The sequence below is a fragment of the Triticum dicoccoides genome, chromosome 3B (assembly GCF_002162155.2).
Source record: "Triticum dicoccoides isolate Atlit2015 ecotype Zavitan chromosome 3B, WEW_v2.0, whole genome shotgun sequence".
Classification (NCBI taxonomy): domain Eukaryota; kingdom Viridiplantae; phylum Streptophyta; class Magnoliopsida; order Poales; family Poaceae; genus Triticum; species Triticum dicoccoides.
This window is the reverse complement of record NC_041385.1, coordinates 362,811,972-362,827,996: the sequence shown is the minus strand read 5'-3', so window position 1 is coordinate 362,827,996 and position 16,025 is coordinate 362,811,972. Positions and strand designations below refer to the sequence as shown.

General features: G+C 46.4%; 1 non-coding gene across 1 annotated transcript; it reads right to left on the bottom strand.

The window, feature by feature from the left end:
* Positions 1 to 15,577: 15,577 nt before the first annotated feature.
* On the bottom strand, positions 15,578 to 15,669 carry LOC119282891. Its single transcript, XR_005138922.1, has one exon. It is a non-coding gene; the product is annotated as a small nucleolar RNA SNORD96 family (small nucleolar RNA).
* Positions 15,670 to 16,025: the final 356 nt, after the last annotated feature.

The following is a 16,025-nucleotide window of genomic DNA, read 5'->3' as shown; positions in this document are numbered from 1 at the left end:
GCTGTCATTCTCTCTGTCGAGAATGAAAGTCCCTTCCTGGGCTGCCTTGATTGCTGTGTGAAGCTTCATGATGGGTATTGCAAGTTGCTCGTCCGTCCAACGACACTTCCCTATTTCAGGGTCCAAAGTTCCCCCAACCCCGAAGAACCAAGTCCTTGAATGGTTGGCCAATTCAATGTCTCTGCTTTGACCCCTTTAGCAATTAGGTCCTTCTCTGCTTTGTCCCAAAACAGCCGGACTTTGAGGTAGCCGCTTGACCCCGTGCGATGGTGCCATAGCTTCTTTGCAGCATTTATCTTGTTTATCTCTGACATTTTCTTACTCTTGTCCGATGTCTTGTGGGCCACAAATGCGGGCCAGTGATCTCTTATCATCTCAAATCGGCCGGTGAACTCTGGAGTCTTCCCTTTGTCAACAAACATTGATTTCAACTCTTTCTTCCACCTCCTGAATAGCTTTGCCATCTTCTTAAGAGCATATGACTTGACCAATGGCTCTATAACTGGCTTATTCGGATCCTCCTCTGGCGGTAGGGTGAAACTTGCCTTCAGCAAGGTCCAAAGATCATCTTTCTCTCTATCAGTGACATAAGAAACTTGAAGGTCTTCTTTCTTAGGCTTATTCCATAGCTGGATGCTGATTGGGATGTTGTCCCTAACAATAGCTCCGCACTGAGCAGAAAATGCTTCCTTGGTCCACGTGGGTTCAATCGGTTGGCCATCGTCCATGATTGCTGTGATCGTGAACCTTTCATCCGGGCGCAACCTTTTCTTCAGGCCTTGTCTCGTTACCGAAGTTTGGCTCGATCCGGAGGGCCATAAAAGAAGAAAGAAGAGTTCATATATGTACATACCAAAACAATTAATGCATCAATTAGCTAGTCAGCTTAATATATATATATATATATATATATATATATATATATATATATATATATATATATATATATATATATATACCTCGCCCGACTTTGTAACAGCTGATCCTGACTCGGTTCGGTCACCGGAGCCGTCATCACGGTCTCCTTCTTCCACCGGCATTCGGTCACCGGAGCCATCATGATCCTGACTTTCCTCCTCCATTGTTCGATCACTAGAGCCTGCTTCATCCTCTCCTTCCAGAACACCCGTGTCATTGAGAAACGACAAGACATCACCTCCGCCGAAGATTATATCCCCCAACAAATGTTCTTTTTCCAAGTCTCTTTGTTGACCCATAGTTTCTGCAATATTACAACATGTCAATTAATATATAAACATGAGATATGGATATATTAGTGGCAAACATAGACCTAGCTAGCTAATCACAACAAGGAATATTAATTAGTGGCCTCGATGCTTCTACGGTTTGGGGTGGCCTCGACAACGCTTCTAAGGTTTGGGGTGGCCTCGAGGACAATGCTCTTTTAACTCGGTAAATTTGGGTGGCCTCGATGATTCTAGGGTTTGGGGTGGCCTCAGCAACGCTTCTAGGGTCTGGGATGGCCTCGATGCTTCTAGGGTTTGGTCGGGCGAGAGGGGGTTGATCAACGTCCCCCCTCGTGTTGAAGAGTTACCGGAGTTCTCTCCTGAATGTCCGATGTCCGGACAACCTCTCTCATGAATGTCAAACAAGGGATTTAACCAAATGGCACCATTCTGGATGTGCAAAAAATGGTCCATATTTTTCCTGATCTCATCTACCCTTCTATATGTCACATTGTCTAGTGTCAAAGGATTCAAGAAAACCATGGCTTCATCATTAGCCGGAAGTAACAGGCGTATGATGGTACGAAGCTCTCCAAAGTTGTTTTGGAACGGAGTCCCAGATAGGATAATTCGCTTTTTGGTACAAAGTTCAACAAGAGCCTTCCGAATATCGCTATTTGGAAGGCCTTTGTTGAACGTCGTACCAAAAAGCGACCTATCCGGGACTCCATTCCAAAATAACATTGGAGAGCTTCAAACCATCATGCACTACAGGAATCACGGCAAAGGCATGGAAGGCTGACAGCAAAGACCTTTGCCGTCAGCCAACAGACGCAACATGTCCGGCTAAATAGGCTACGACAAAGGCCTCTTTGCCATCTGCTGGCTGATGACAAAGATGCAAAGGGCTTTGTCGTCTACTGACAGACGGCAAAGAGCCTAGACAGCACACGTGGTAGTTCAGGTCCGTTAAGTGGTTAACGGTGTGCTTTGCCATCAGCTGGCAGACGGCGAAGGCCTTTGCATCGTTGCCGTCAGCCAGGTGACGGCAAAGATGCAAAGGCCTTTGCCGTCTACTGGCTGATGGCAAATCTGCCAATAGGCCATCCCACTACACCCTAGGTTGCACAGGTAGCTGCCACGTGGCAGCTTCGCCGTCTAGCGGATGGCAAAGACCTTTGTCGTCAGCTAGTAGACGGCAAAGTGGCTATATAGCCCTTGTTTTTCCTATTTTTTCCTAAATTCATTCAATTTGACAGAATTTCACATATGTATATATACACACATTTCAAAATAGTTTCAACAATCATACCAACAATAAGTTTCCAACAACATGAACATATACAAGTTTCCAACAACATTTCCATACATACATATCCAACAAGTTTGCAACAAGTTTCCATAAATAAAAAGGAAGCACAAGCACAAGTAAAAGTTTGCAACAAGTTTCCATCAATGCTAGCTTCCTCATCTCAAGCAAATCTGCAAATTAGGAAAAATGAAAGTTGGAAGAAGAAGAATACTTCTTCTTCCTTCTTCTTCCTCTTCTTCTTCTTCTAACTAAGGTAGGTAAAATGCCATTTTTAGCTAAGGTAGGTCAAAATGCTAAGTGTGTAGGTCATTTTAGAGCTAAGCTAGGTAAATAGGTTATTTTGGAGCTAAACTTGGTAGTTATGCCATTTTTGAGCTAACTAAGCATATTTATTCATTTTGTAGGACAAAATGGTAAGTGTAGGTCATTTTAGAGCTATCCTAGTTAAAATCGGTCATTTTGGAGCTAGGTAAGGTTATTTTGTCATTTTGTAGGAAAAAACTAATTATATGATAGTTTGGAGCTAAACCATGGTTATTATGCCATTTTTTTTATCTAAGTAAGCTAATTATGTCATAAATGAACTGGGTAAGCGAAGTATAGATGATTATTTAGCTATCCTAGGTAGTAATGACATTTTTCAGCTAACTAAGCATATTAAGTCATTTAGGAGGAAAAAAGGCTAAGTATAGGTCATTTTATAGCTATCCTAGGCAAAGTATGTCAGTTCGGAGCTAAGTAAGGTTATTATATCATTTTTGAGGAAAATAAGCTAAGTATATGTCATTTTGGAGCTAAACAAAGTTATTATGACATTTTTTACCTAAGTGCGCTAATTATGTCATAAATGAAGTAGCTAAGCTAATTATAGATCATTATTGAGCTATCCTAGGTTGTTATGCCATTTTTACCTAAGTGAGCTAATTATGTCATAAATGAACTAGCTAAGCTAGCTATAGATCATTATTGAGCTATCCTAGGTTGTTATGCCATTTTCTTGCTAACAAAGCATTTGTTAAGCAAAACACTAGGGAAAACTTACCATAATCCGGGAGGTGAAGGACCGGTCGGGGTTGCGCCACCGTGAGACAAAGAAGGATCAGTCGGTCCTTTTTGGGAGGCGTGCTGCATGAAAGATCACTTACAATATTTAGTTAGCATGATGCAACTGAAATGTGAATACTAGTAACTAATGACCATTCAAATGAAACTCATCGTGTCCGCTATAGCAATCTGGGGCATCGGTGGAGGGATCTGGCCGGTTTTCTCGCACACAGACTGCACATTTTGTTTTCACGAGTCAGTCATATTAGTTAGTAATGAAACGAACATTACGTGCATGATTTGGCTAGTATGCGGGAGAAACTTACCACGAGGATCTCATATAGGGCCCGGTGACCCGCGTCGTTCCTGTTCCTCTCCACCTCCAACAGATTAGCCATCCTCTCCTCCATCTCCCTCACCCTCTCCGCCGCATGCCTGGTTGCCTCCGCTACAAGCTCCTGGGCCCTAGCCTCGATAGCAAGCTCCATTGGCCGTGGTCGAGGCCTCATCTAGGGAAGAGACCTCGTCTGTCGCTTCTTGATCTCCGGGAGACTTCTAGGACAACGTATCAGTCCATCCCCAATGGCTACCGAGCCATGTCTCCTCCCATCACTAGATAGCATCACGAGCTGAGGATCAAAAGGACTCTGGCTCGGGTTGAAGTCCTCACCTTTCATCTTCTTCCCCCAGTCTCTGTACCTCACAAGCTTGTTGTGGGAGGAGATGTTGGTGAAGCTCTCTGGATGATCGAGGTCATCCTCCGAGAATACCTTGGCCTTCTTGTACGGGGCACTATGGGCCATGGCATAGAGGTCGTACAGCGGCGACACCTCCTTCTTGTTGTGTCACGCCTGAAAGAGAGGAACGGGGTAAATTAGTAATTAAAGGGCTAAAGCTAGCAGGAAGAATGAAATTGCATGAATCGTTAAGGGCTCGAACCACATACCCAGTGATCCCCGTACTCAAACAGGTTGGAGCTCCCTTGATGGTGCGGCACACCTTGCATCTGGGCACGCTTGTCCCTGGCCTTGTTGTGGACGGCTAGCCATTGGGGAAAGCACCACTCATCCACCAACCTGATGTAGGGCGGAACCCTATGGGGCCGATCTTTCACGTTTGGAGTGGATCCTACGGGGAACACGAAGAACGCATGGAAGAACAAGAGGGAAATCACGAGGGGAAAACAAGAGAAACACTCAACCGACACGAAATTAATCACACAAGTGCTAGATCATCGAGGCACAAAGTAACACGAGATCCAAAGTCAACAAGGGACGATACAAGAGTAACCGTTCTTCTCCGTGAGGAGGTCTTGATTGTATTCCCCGGATGGAGGACTTGAATCTGGATGGATCTTCTCCGAAGAGGTGCGGTCCCTCACGAGGAGTAGATCCGGTACAGATGAGCAATGCTCTATCTCAAATGAGCTATCACAATGCTAACCCTATCTAGGAGGTGGGAGTGGTCTATTTATAGTCATAGTGCAAAGGAGGGGCGAAGTGAAAGGGTACATGGGCCGCAGCCCACAGCTGGACGCAGCCAGGGTCCGGACGTCCATGGGGCGCCGGTCGTCTGGAGGCTCGCGGGTTCCCGGACGTCCGGGGTTCTTCGGATGTCCGCAGATCCTGTTCTGTGGTTGCTGGCATGGTCGTTCGGATGCCTTTGGATTTCTGTAATTTCTGTTCTGTGGTCACTTGCACGGTCGTCCGTAAGGGCTCGGTCGTCCGGAACCTGGGAGTGGCCAGTCGTCCGGACTGGGCCGATCGCCCGAGGCCTGTAGCTCTGGCCTGCCTCTCTTCTCTTGGTTGTAGCATCTTCCAGGGGTCGGACGTCCATGCCTGGCCGGTCATCCGGGGCCTGTAGCTTCCAAAGCAGTCCTTCCTCTTGATCTGCACGCTTGGTGTCCTCGCCATCTTAGCCATTGAGTGTAGCTGTCCCGTGGCTCTCCTCCAAATACCTGATCACACACAAAGTCTCCGCATGAGGTAGTAGCCATGCCTCGTGAGTAGAGAGAGGGAGTTCGGAGAGGAGTGAGTTCACCTTATCTTCGATAGCCTTTGCTCGAGCTCTTGTCATGGGTCCAAGTGGTGTTGAGGGAGATGTAGGTATGTCCGTGGGGATGAGCGAGGGATGCTCCGCATCATCTCCCCGCTCCTTGGGAAAGATCCGTCCTCAGATCGAAAGTTTCATCACCTTGGTATGGCGTGAGGTCCTTGACGTTGAAGATGTCGCTCACGTTGTACTTGTCTCGTGGGAGGTCGATCTTGTAAGCGTTGTTGTTGTATCGTGCTAGCACCTAGAAGGTTCCATTGGCTCGAGGTAGTAGTTTGGACTTGCATTCGTTGGGGAAGCGGTCATTGTGAAGGTGTAGCCACACGAGATCGCTAGTGTTGAAGACCATGGGTTGCTTGTTGGCGTTGAGCTTTGTCGCTAGTCGTTGTACTTGGCGCTCGATGGTGTGCCTTGTATCCTCATGCATCTTCTTGATGTAGTTTACGCATGCACTTGCGTCGAGGTTGGTGCGCTCTTGTAGAGGAAGAGGTAGAATGTCCAATGGGGACAACGGGTTGAAACCGTAGACGACCTCGAAGGGGGACTTGCCGGTAGTCGAATGACTTGCACGGTTGTAGGTGTACTCGGCGATGGGTAGACACGCCTCCCACTCCTTGATGTTCCTCTTGATTAACACGCGAAGTAGAGTGGAGAGCGTATAGTTCGTCACCTCCTTTTGGCCGTCGGTTTGAGGATGGTATGTGGATGAGAACAAGAGCTTGATTCCGAGCTTGGCGCATAGCGTCTTCCAAAAGTAACTCAAGAACTTGACATCGCGGTCGGAGACGATTGTCTTTGGTACTCCATGGAGTCGCAAGATTTCCCTACAAAAGAGATTCGCAATGTGTGAAGCATCGTCTATCTTGTTGCAAGGAATGAAATGTGCCATCTTAAAAAATCGGTCCACAACAACAAACACGGAATCCTTTCCATTTTGAGTTCTAGGCAAACCAGGTACAAAATCCATGCTAATGTCTTCCCAAGGTTGATAAGGGATAGGAAGAGGCATGTAAAGACCATATGATTGAGCTTTAGACTTAGCTTTGCGACATGTAGAGCATCGGTTGGTGAAGCGAGAGACGTCGCGGAACATCTTGGGCCAAAAGTAGTTCTTGGAGAGCGTGGCGAATGTCTTGTCGCGACCAAAGTGTCCCATGAGTCCGCCTCCATGAGCCTCTTGCAAAAGGAGCAAACGAAGAGAAGACTCGGGAATGCAAAGTTTGTTAGCTCTCATAAGATAATCATCTTTGATGTAATATTGTTCCCAAGATGTATGCGTCAAACACTTAGCATAAGGAATAGCAAAAGATGGGTCATTAGCATACAAGTCCTTGATGTGCTCAAAACCAATAACATTCAACTCAAGTTTAGTGACAAGCGTGCATATGCGTGAAAGTGCATCCACAACTACATTTTCCTTACCCTTAATGTACTTGATCACATAGGGGAAAGATTCAATAAATTTACTCCATTTGGCATGACACTTGCTCAACTTAGTTTGACCTTTTAAGTACTTAAGCATTTCATTATCGGTATGGATGACAAACTCATGAGGTCTAAGATAATGTTCCCAAACATGTAGCACACGCACTAAAGCATACAATTCTTTGTCATAGATGGGATAGTTAAGTTGAGCACCGGAGAGTTTTTCACTAAAATAAGAAATGGCTCGTTTTTCTTGCATCAAAACTCCGCCAATTCCGGTACCACTTGCATCACAATGAACCTCAAAAGTTTTGTCAAAATTGGGCAAAGCAAGAATCGGAGCATGAGTAAGCAAAGATTTGAGATCATCAAAACCGGTGGATTGCAAAGATCCCCAAATAAAAGGAGCATTCTTCTTACTCAAGGCATGCAAAGGAGCGGCAATAGTGCTAAAGTCTTTCACAAAGCGGCAATAAAACCCCGCAAGACCAAGAAAGCAACACACTTGTTGCAAATTCGTGGGTTGGGGCCAAGTTTTAATAGCTTCAATTTTAGATTCATCGACATGGACACCCTTGGAAGAAACGACAAAACCCAAGAAAACAAGTTTGTCAACACCAAACATGCACTTTTTCATGTTGGCATAAAGACGTTCCTTGCGAAGCGTTTGCAAAACAACCCTAACATGATTAAGATGCTCTTTCATGGATTTGCTAAACACAAGAATATCATCAAAGTAAACCACAACAAAGACTCCAATATAAGGTCGAAGCACAAAATGCATAAGACGCATGAAAGTTCCGGGAGCTTCCGACAAACCCATAGGCATAACCAACCACTCGTACAACCCAAATTTGGTTTTGAAATCAGTTTTCCATTCATCACCTTCTTGTATGCGGATTTGATAATAGCCACTTTTGAGATCAATTTTTGAGAAAATGGTGGCACCGCTAAGTTCATCAAGCATATCATCTAAGCGAGGAATGGGATGCCTATAGCGCACGGTAATAGCATTTATAGGTTTACAATCAGAGCACACTCGAAAACTACCATCTTGTTTGGTCACAAGTATAACGGGAACGGCACAAGGGTTTAAGCTTTCACGTACATGACCGTTGTCGATTAGTTGTTGTACTTGCCGTTGGATCTCCTTAGTTTCTTCGGGGTTGACGCGGTATGGAGCTTTGTTTGGAAGGGGTGCTCCGGGGATGAGGTCGATTCAATGCTCAATGCCTCGGAGAGGAGGTAGTCCCGGAGGTAGCTTATCGGGGAAAACATCTTGGAATTTCTGCAAAAGAGATTGAAACACTAAAGAGAGATTATGAGAGTTGTTAGTTTTTGGGTCCCCATCCTTGCACACAAGGACAAAGTGCATAACACTCGATGGGTTCTCACACACTTCTCTCATCTAACTTTTGGTGGCAAATAGGACTAAGTTTTTCTCTCTAGGCGAAGAGGCGCTCAAGTTTGACTTGTGGCTCTCACTCACTTTTTGGTGGATCACTTTCTCACTCTTCTCTCCATGATGGGTGGCTTGCTTGTCGGCTATCACTTGACTAGGAGACATAGGTCGAAGCACATACTCCTTTCCTTTCATCTTGAAGCTATAGTGATCGGTACACCCTTTGTGGATGACACCACGGTCGAATTGCCATGGCCTACCAAGAAGGAGGTGGCAAACGGACATCGGGATGACATCACACTCCAAATTGTCCTCATATGCACCAATTTTGAAGGAGACTTGGACCGTATGCTCAACTCGTATAGTGCCGGAGTCACTTAGCCATTGGACTTTGTATGGGTGCGGGTGCTTCATCTTGACCAATTGAAGCTTGGAGCATAGTTCTTCACTTGCCAAGTTGTGGCAACTACCTCCATCGATGATGACCTTGACGGACCTTCCAATGATGTCGGCCTTTGTGTGGAAGATGTGGCATCGTTGGTCTTCTTATTGTTGATGTTGAAGAGTCAAGACTTTGGAGACAACGAGAGCGGGACTCGAATCCTCGTCACAAAAGACTTGATTATCTTCATCCTCGTTGACGCGCCGGTGCATGGCCACTTGCTCAAGGGCTTCTATCTCCTCGTCACTCGTGGAGTCATAGGTTCCATCATCATTGAGGACCATGGTGTGCTTGTTGGTGCATTCGAAAGACTTGTGGCCTCGGCCGCCGCAAGTGAAACACTTGAAGGAGCTTGTCTTGACGGTCTCATCGGTCGGAGTAGATGCCGAAGCACGCGGCTTGAAGTTGCTTTTAGTAGGAGTAAGATGACTTGAGCTAGTCGAAGTTTTCTTGTAACTGGCTTGGTTGAGGTAGAAGGTGTAGGAGTCGTTGAAGCTTGGTTGTTGGAGAAGCTGTAGGTCTTGGATGAGTACTTGGCGTACTTGAAGTCATCTTCCACTTGGCGTTCCGCCTTGGTAGCTTGATGCACGAGCTCAATGAGGTTGGAGTAGGGTTGGAAGTCGGCGATCTTCTTGATGGGATGACTGAGTCCATTCAAGAAACGTGCCATAGTTTGTCCATCATCTTCCATGACATTGGCTCGAATCATGGCTATCTCCATTTCCTTGTAGTATTCTGCAACACTCTTTGTTCCTTGCTTGAGGAGTTGGAGCTTCTTGAAGAGATTGCGGTTGTAGTAGGTTGGCACAAAACATGCTCGCATGACATGCTTCATTTGAGCCCAAGTGGTGATTGGTGGTTCATCTCTTGCTTCTCGGCGCTCAAGGATTTGTTCCCACCATATGAGCACATAGTCTTGGAACTCAAGTGATGCCATAGCAATCTTCTTCTCTTCCTCATAGTTGTGCAAACGAAAGATTTTGTCGACCTTCAATGCCCATGAGAGGTATTCTTCGGGATCATTGCTTCCATTGAACTGGGGCATTGTGAATTTTAGCTTGTCGTAGCGTTGCTCTTCATTGTGTTGTTGGCGATGGTGATGATGACGCCCTTGACGGTGAGGGTAATCATCCTCATGTTTCTCCTGGCGTGGAGGAAGTCCATGATTAACATGCTCCTGTTGAACTTGAGGTTGAGGTGGAGCTTGACGAGCTTGTGGAGGAGCTTGAGGAACTTGACGTTGCACTCGCGGTTGGTAGTTCCTCTCTTGGATTTCTTCTCGAAGGGCTTCCTCTTGATTGCACCGTTCGCGGTTGCGGTTGGTGATGGCTCAACTTGATTCTTCAAGGGCACGTTGCGCCTCAAGAGCTTGTGCTTCACGTTGGTGTTGTTGAAGACGTTGACCTCGGCGTCTTGTTCCCCTTGGTGTAGACGCGCTCGTTCTTCCTCTTTGCGCCGTTGTCGTTGTCGTTCTTGAGCTTGAGAAAACGCAACTTGATGTGGTGGAGGACGAAGTTCTCGCTCGTCAACTTGCTCTTGTGAATGCTTGTCATGTAGCGGATTGCGAGATGCATGACGGTCTTGTCGCGCGGCTCATCGAAGAGTGTTTGATGATGGTGTACTTGAGCCAGAGAAGGAGTCGTTGGAGTGTCAACTTGAGCGGCTCCGTCTTGAGTATGAAGAAGTAGAAGGAGGACGGTTCACCAACAAGGCGCGGATCTCGTCCATTCTTGCATCGTTCTCTTGCTTGTGTGCGTCGAGCTTGTTGTCGAAGTAGTCCTTGGTACGTTGCTCAAAGAGTCGCAAGTCGGTGGCGAGGTTGTTGATGCGGTCGGTCATAGCTTGTTGTTGTTGATGCAATGCTCATTGTGCCCCAAAGAGCTGGCTCTTGGTGACGTGATGACATGGCGTCGTCTTGCTCGATGAAGAGTGGGTTGGTAGAAGTACTTGGCCTATCCATCATTCCAAGCAGAAATGTGAGTGGTAGAAAGAGAAGAACTTTTACCAATGTACCTTGACCGATGTTGACGATGAATCAAGTTCACTCAAATGCGGACAATGAAATAGCACTATTGGTACCAATTCTTGTTGGTTCTCACACCTACACAAGTGAAAGCTTATGGTGGAGCTTGGTTAGGATGGTGGCACAAAATTTGATGCAATTGTAAGTGAGCTTCAATAATGTTGGAAAAGATTCACAAATTTGCAAATGCAACAAGTAGACCAAGCAAGTAGTGTTACACGGAGACACACACGCAAATAGATAAGTGGGATTGTGGAAAAAAAGGTGCGGCAAAATGTGGAATCCACGAAAATGCTCTTGTTGCACAATACACGAGAGAGCTAGCACGATTACACAATAGGCGGATACGGAACTTGTGCACAACCTACTAGGCAAAAATGCAATGATCTCTATCCCAAGTATGCTATATGTATGGTATTTAGGTGCTACGATCCAAGATGATCGAGTATGACAATCTTAATGTAGTATGATGCTATGGTTCTTGCTTATAAGCTCTTTGCTTATCTTTCCTCTTTGCTTAAAAGCTTGGGTGGCTCTTTCACTTTTGAACTCTTTTCTCATGGAAAACTTCACGAACCAAGATAGCAATTGTGTATGCTATGACAACTTTGTGACACAAAAGTTGATGCCAAGATATGCACCACTATGGTATGTATGCTATGGAGTATGATCACTAATGTGCACAAGTCACGTTGCCGGCAATACTCAATGGCTAGTCTCGATGGGTAAGCTATGCAAAAGTAAGGCCATGTGGTTATCAATGCAATTGTAAGGTATGACAAAGATGTCGTTGAGGTTACCGTCCTTGGCGATGATGAGACCTTTGTGACGATGAGCCGTGGTGATGATGATGTCGAACCGAACCTATATAGCCGAAACACAATAGGACACGGTAGCCACAACTCAAAATCTCAAAGACCAAAACGTGGCAAAATCGTCATAGGGGTATGGGTGGATGATGTTGGTGTATGTGGGTTGTTGTGGTGGTATGGGGTTTTGGAAGATGTGGTGGAAGGTGGGGATGAGGTGGTGGCCGAACTGAACAAAATTCAGTTTCGTCAGAGTTGCCCGGGCGTCCGGGTGGTCACGGTCATCCGGTCGTCGTTGGACGTTTGGCTGGGTCCGGTCGTCCGTGTCCTAGGCGAAAATCGGGCACTGGATGAACTGCACGATTTCGGGGTGGAGGGAGATGGATGTCGAATTCGAGTGGATTTGTGGATGGGAAAGGGTGGGGAGGGTGGGGAAAGCTAGATCCACACGTGGCAACACAAATCCATGGACCAAATCCAAAAAAAATTCAACTCACCAACAAATCACAAAAAACAATTGGGGCTATTTTTGGTGGGGATTTTCGGATTTAGGATGAAAACAACAAAATCAAGCTAGAAAACACAGGGTAGGGGCTCCAAAAACGTGATCAACGTGGCTCATGATACCAAGATGGTGTAGGGCGGAACCCTATGGGGCCGAGCTTTCACGTTTGGAGTGAATCCTACGGGGAACACGAAGAACGCGTGGAAGAACAAGAGGGAAATCACAAGGGGAAAACAAGAGAAACACTCAACCGACACGAAATCTATCACACAAGTGCTAGATCATCGAGGCACAAAGTAACACGAGATCAAAAGTCAACAAGGGACGATACAAGAGTAACCGTTCTTCTCCATGAGGAGGTCTTGATTGTCTTCTTCGGAAGGAGGCCTTGCATCCGGATGGATCTTCTCCGAAGAGGTGTAGTCCCTCACGAGGAGTAGATCCGGTACGGATGAGCAATGCTCTATCTCAAATGAGCTATCACAATGCTAACCCTATCTAGGAGGTGGGAGTGGTCTATTTATAGTCATAGTGCAAAGGAGGGGCGAAGTGAAAGGGTACATGGGCCTCATCCCGTAGCTGGACGCAGCCAGGGTCCGGACGTCCGTGGGGTGCCGGTCGTCCAGAGGCTCGCGGGTTCCCGGACGTCCGGGGTTTGTTGGATGTCCGTAGATCCTGTTCTGTGATCGCTGGTACGATCGTCCGGACGCCTTCGGATTTCCGTAATTTCTGTTCTGTGGTCGCTAGCACAGTCGCCCGGAGCCTGGGAGTGGCCGGTCGTCCGGGCTGGGCCGGTCGTCCAAGGCCTGTAGCTTTGTCCTGCCTCTCTTCTCTTGGTTGTAGGATCTTCCAGGGGTCGGACATCCGTGCCTGGCCAGTTGTCCGGGGCCTGTAGCTTCCAAAGAAGTCCTTCCTCTTGATCTTCACGCTTGGTGTCCTCGCCATCTTGGCCATTGAGTTTAGCTGTCCCGTGGCTCTCCTCCAAATACCTGATCACACACAGAGTCTCTGCATCAGGTAGTAGCCATGTCTCGTGAGTAGAGAGAGGGAGTTCGGAGAGGAGCGAGTTCATCTTCGATAGCCTTTGCTCGAGCTCTTGTCATGGGTCCAAGTGGTGTTGAGGGATATGTAGGTACGTCCATGGGGATGAGCGAGGGATGCTCCGCATCACAACCTCTCCCAACAGTACATCTTATCGGCACGCCATCTCGGGGGCACCTAAGTTAGACAAAGAGAAATTTCAGCGCTACGCGTATGAATCAAATCAAGGAAACTAGTACAAGGCCTTAAGAATAGGTAATTACCTTCATGTACTTGTCCTTACTCAGATACTTGACGTGACACTTCTTCTTCTACCTCCCGATGTTAGTCGAGGAGTAGTAGTCTCGGACATCCTGCACCCGAGCCTCATACCGTATATTCTGAAGTAGGCGCTTGCTCTCGGCTTCGACAACCATAGCCACGTCTGCCTCGTGTTCCTCAAGACACATGTAGAAGGTCTGCAATCCAACAAGACATCACTGATCATTAGTACAATCACTAGGTACTGTTGATTTTTAATTCTGTAAAGGAGAAATTACCCAAAACCGGTGTCTCACAATGTCGGCCACCGTCTCGCACACAACACCGTTGACCATCTCCCCCGGCGGGGCTGGGGCAGCCTCGTACAGCTCCCAGGTCAGTGCTAGCTGTGGAAGCTCACCCTCACAGGGCAATGTGACCCACCCCGGGAAGTGGTGCCGGCAAAGAGTACCAAGGACCTGGTTGGGCCTGCGGACACCATCTGCGTGTATCCAACCCCTGCAGTATGACAAGGCCGACACATTAGATATTAATTTGAACAAACATGAAGGCAAAAGGTTCAAAAAGAGTAAATGCACTTACTTCTCCCTATTAGGCTGAATCAACCACCTCTGGTCGCGGGTCGCCGGCACGGACGATAGCTTAGTACCACCACGCTGGTAGACCTTCTTGCCCTCCTTAACCAACTCACCCTCGTTGTAGCTATCCTCAGATAAGGTCTCCTCGACACCATCAGCATGGCCGCTAGTCTCCGGGGTCACGTGGGACAAATACTCTGGGACCCGAGTCTCCTGGGAGGAAGACACGGGGACCCGAGGCTCGGAGACCAGAGGCTCATCGACCCGAGGCTCGGCAACCAGAGGCTCGTGGACCGGAGTCTGACACGGGTCCAGGTGAGACGGGTCCACCTGAGATGGAGCACTCTGGTGGTCCGGAGAATCAGCGGGAGGTGGCAGCGAGGAAGGCAGAACAACCGTCCTACCTCTCCCATCGCCTCGTCCACCTCTACCTGCACCCCTCTTCTTCCCCCGACCTCCTCTCCCGGGCTAAGAAGAAGCGACCGCCGAAGGTGCTGGGGGTGTCTGCATGCTGTCTACGAGCGCCCTCCGAAGGTTCTGGGGGTGCAATAACAACACCCCTCCCACGCGCCGAGGAAGGAGGCTCGGAGCGCTCTTGACCCAAGCCCACCATCTGTCAACACCTGCAATGAAAAAGAGTAAACGAAATCAGTACAACATAAACATAATAAAAAATTTGGTGGGTGAAAACAACACCTAAAAAATAACTAACTAATTAACTAACTAACTAAGTGATTAACCTAAAAATAAGTAACTAACTAATTAAACGCTTTTTCTTAAGGCCAGAAATGGTCTTTAATAGGTTAAAATTATTTTAGAGTTTCCAAAATATTTAACCTAACTAACCTAACTAACCTAAAAACTGACCTAACTAACCTAGTCTAAAGATCAATGCAAAAGTGTCCAGATAACAACAAATATTTGCTTGTACTCTCTTCATAGAGAAAGATTTTAAACCAAAAATTAACAACAAAGATCAAAGCAAATAAACAATTTATGAACATTTGTTTCCAGATAATAGAAATATCACCAAAAAAACACAAACATAAAAAAAGTTGTATATGTTGTCGGAGAGATCACTCAGAGTGATAATATAGATCTCATCAATGTATGAATCAGGCCACTACTTTTTAACATCACAAGTTGTCACCGGGATCCATAGACAAAAATCTCCAATTAGAAAAAAACATCAAGCAGAAACCTTACACAGATTCCTGAGTTCAAATAAGAATATTTAAAGAGTTTCATAACAAATGGTTGAGCCGTCAAACAATGCTTTCTAGGCAAATAGGATTATGTTTATGATCAAACAAGTAGCAGTAAGCAACTCAAGATCCCACAAAAGGATAGCCCATTTGAAAAATTCTAGCCCGGTTAACATTTCGCCATAAAATTCAGTTTCCAAAATTAAGGCATAGCCAATGTGGACATCAGAATTGCAGATTTCACAACATAAGTTCAGAAGTACTCAGAAAATTATGCTAATATGTTCAATTTGTCCTCAGTATTACAGAATGACGACATGGGCTCACAGCGACAAATCAATCTCTAAAGATGGTATGATTAACAGGTTTTTCATCACCGGACAAACAGAAACACAAACTCAAACAAACAAGTCAACAAAACAGAACTTAAATTACTACAGAAAACAAAATCTGATAAAAGAAGACACGAGAGGAATGACACTAACCTAACTAACCTAGAAAATCAAACTAACCAAACTAATAGTACTAACTAATCTAATTAGTAGCAGTAGAAAAAAAAGAAACTAACAGTACTAAATAACCTAATTACTAGCAGTAGAAAAAAATAAAATAACAGGGGGGAGCTCACCGGAGTGGGTAGGCGGGGCGGCAGGGTGTCGGGGCGGCTAGGGTGTCGGGATGTCGGGGCACCTGGTTGTCGAGGCGGCGGGGCGCCGGGCCGGCGGGGAAGGCAGGCGGC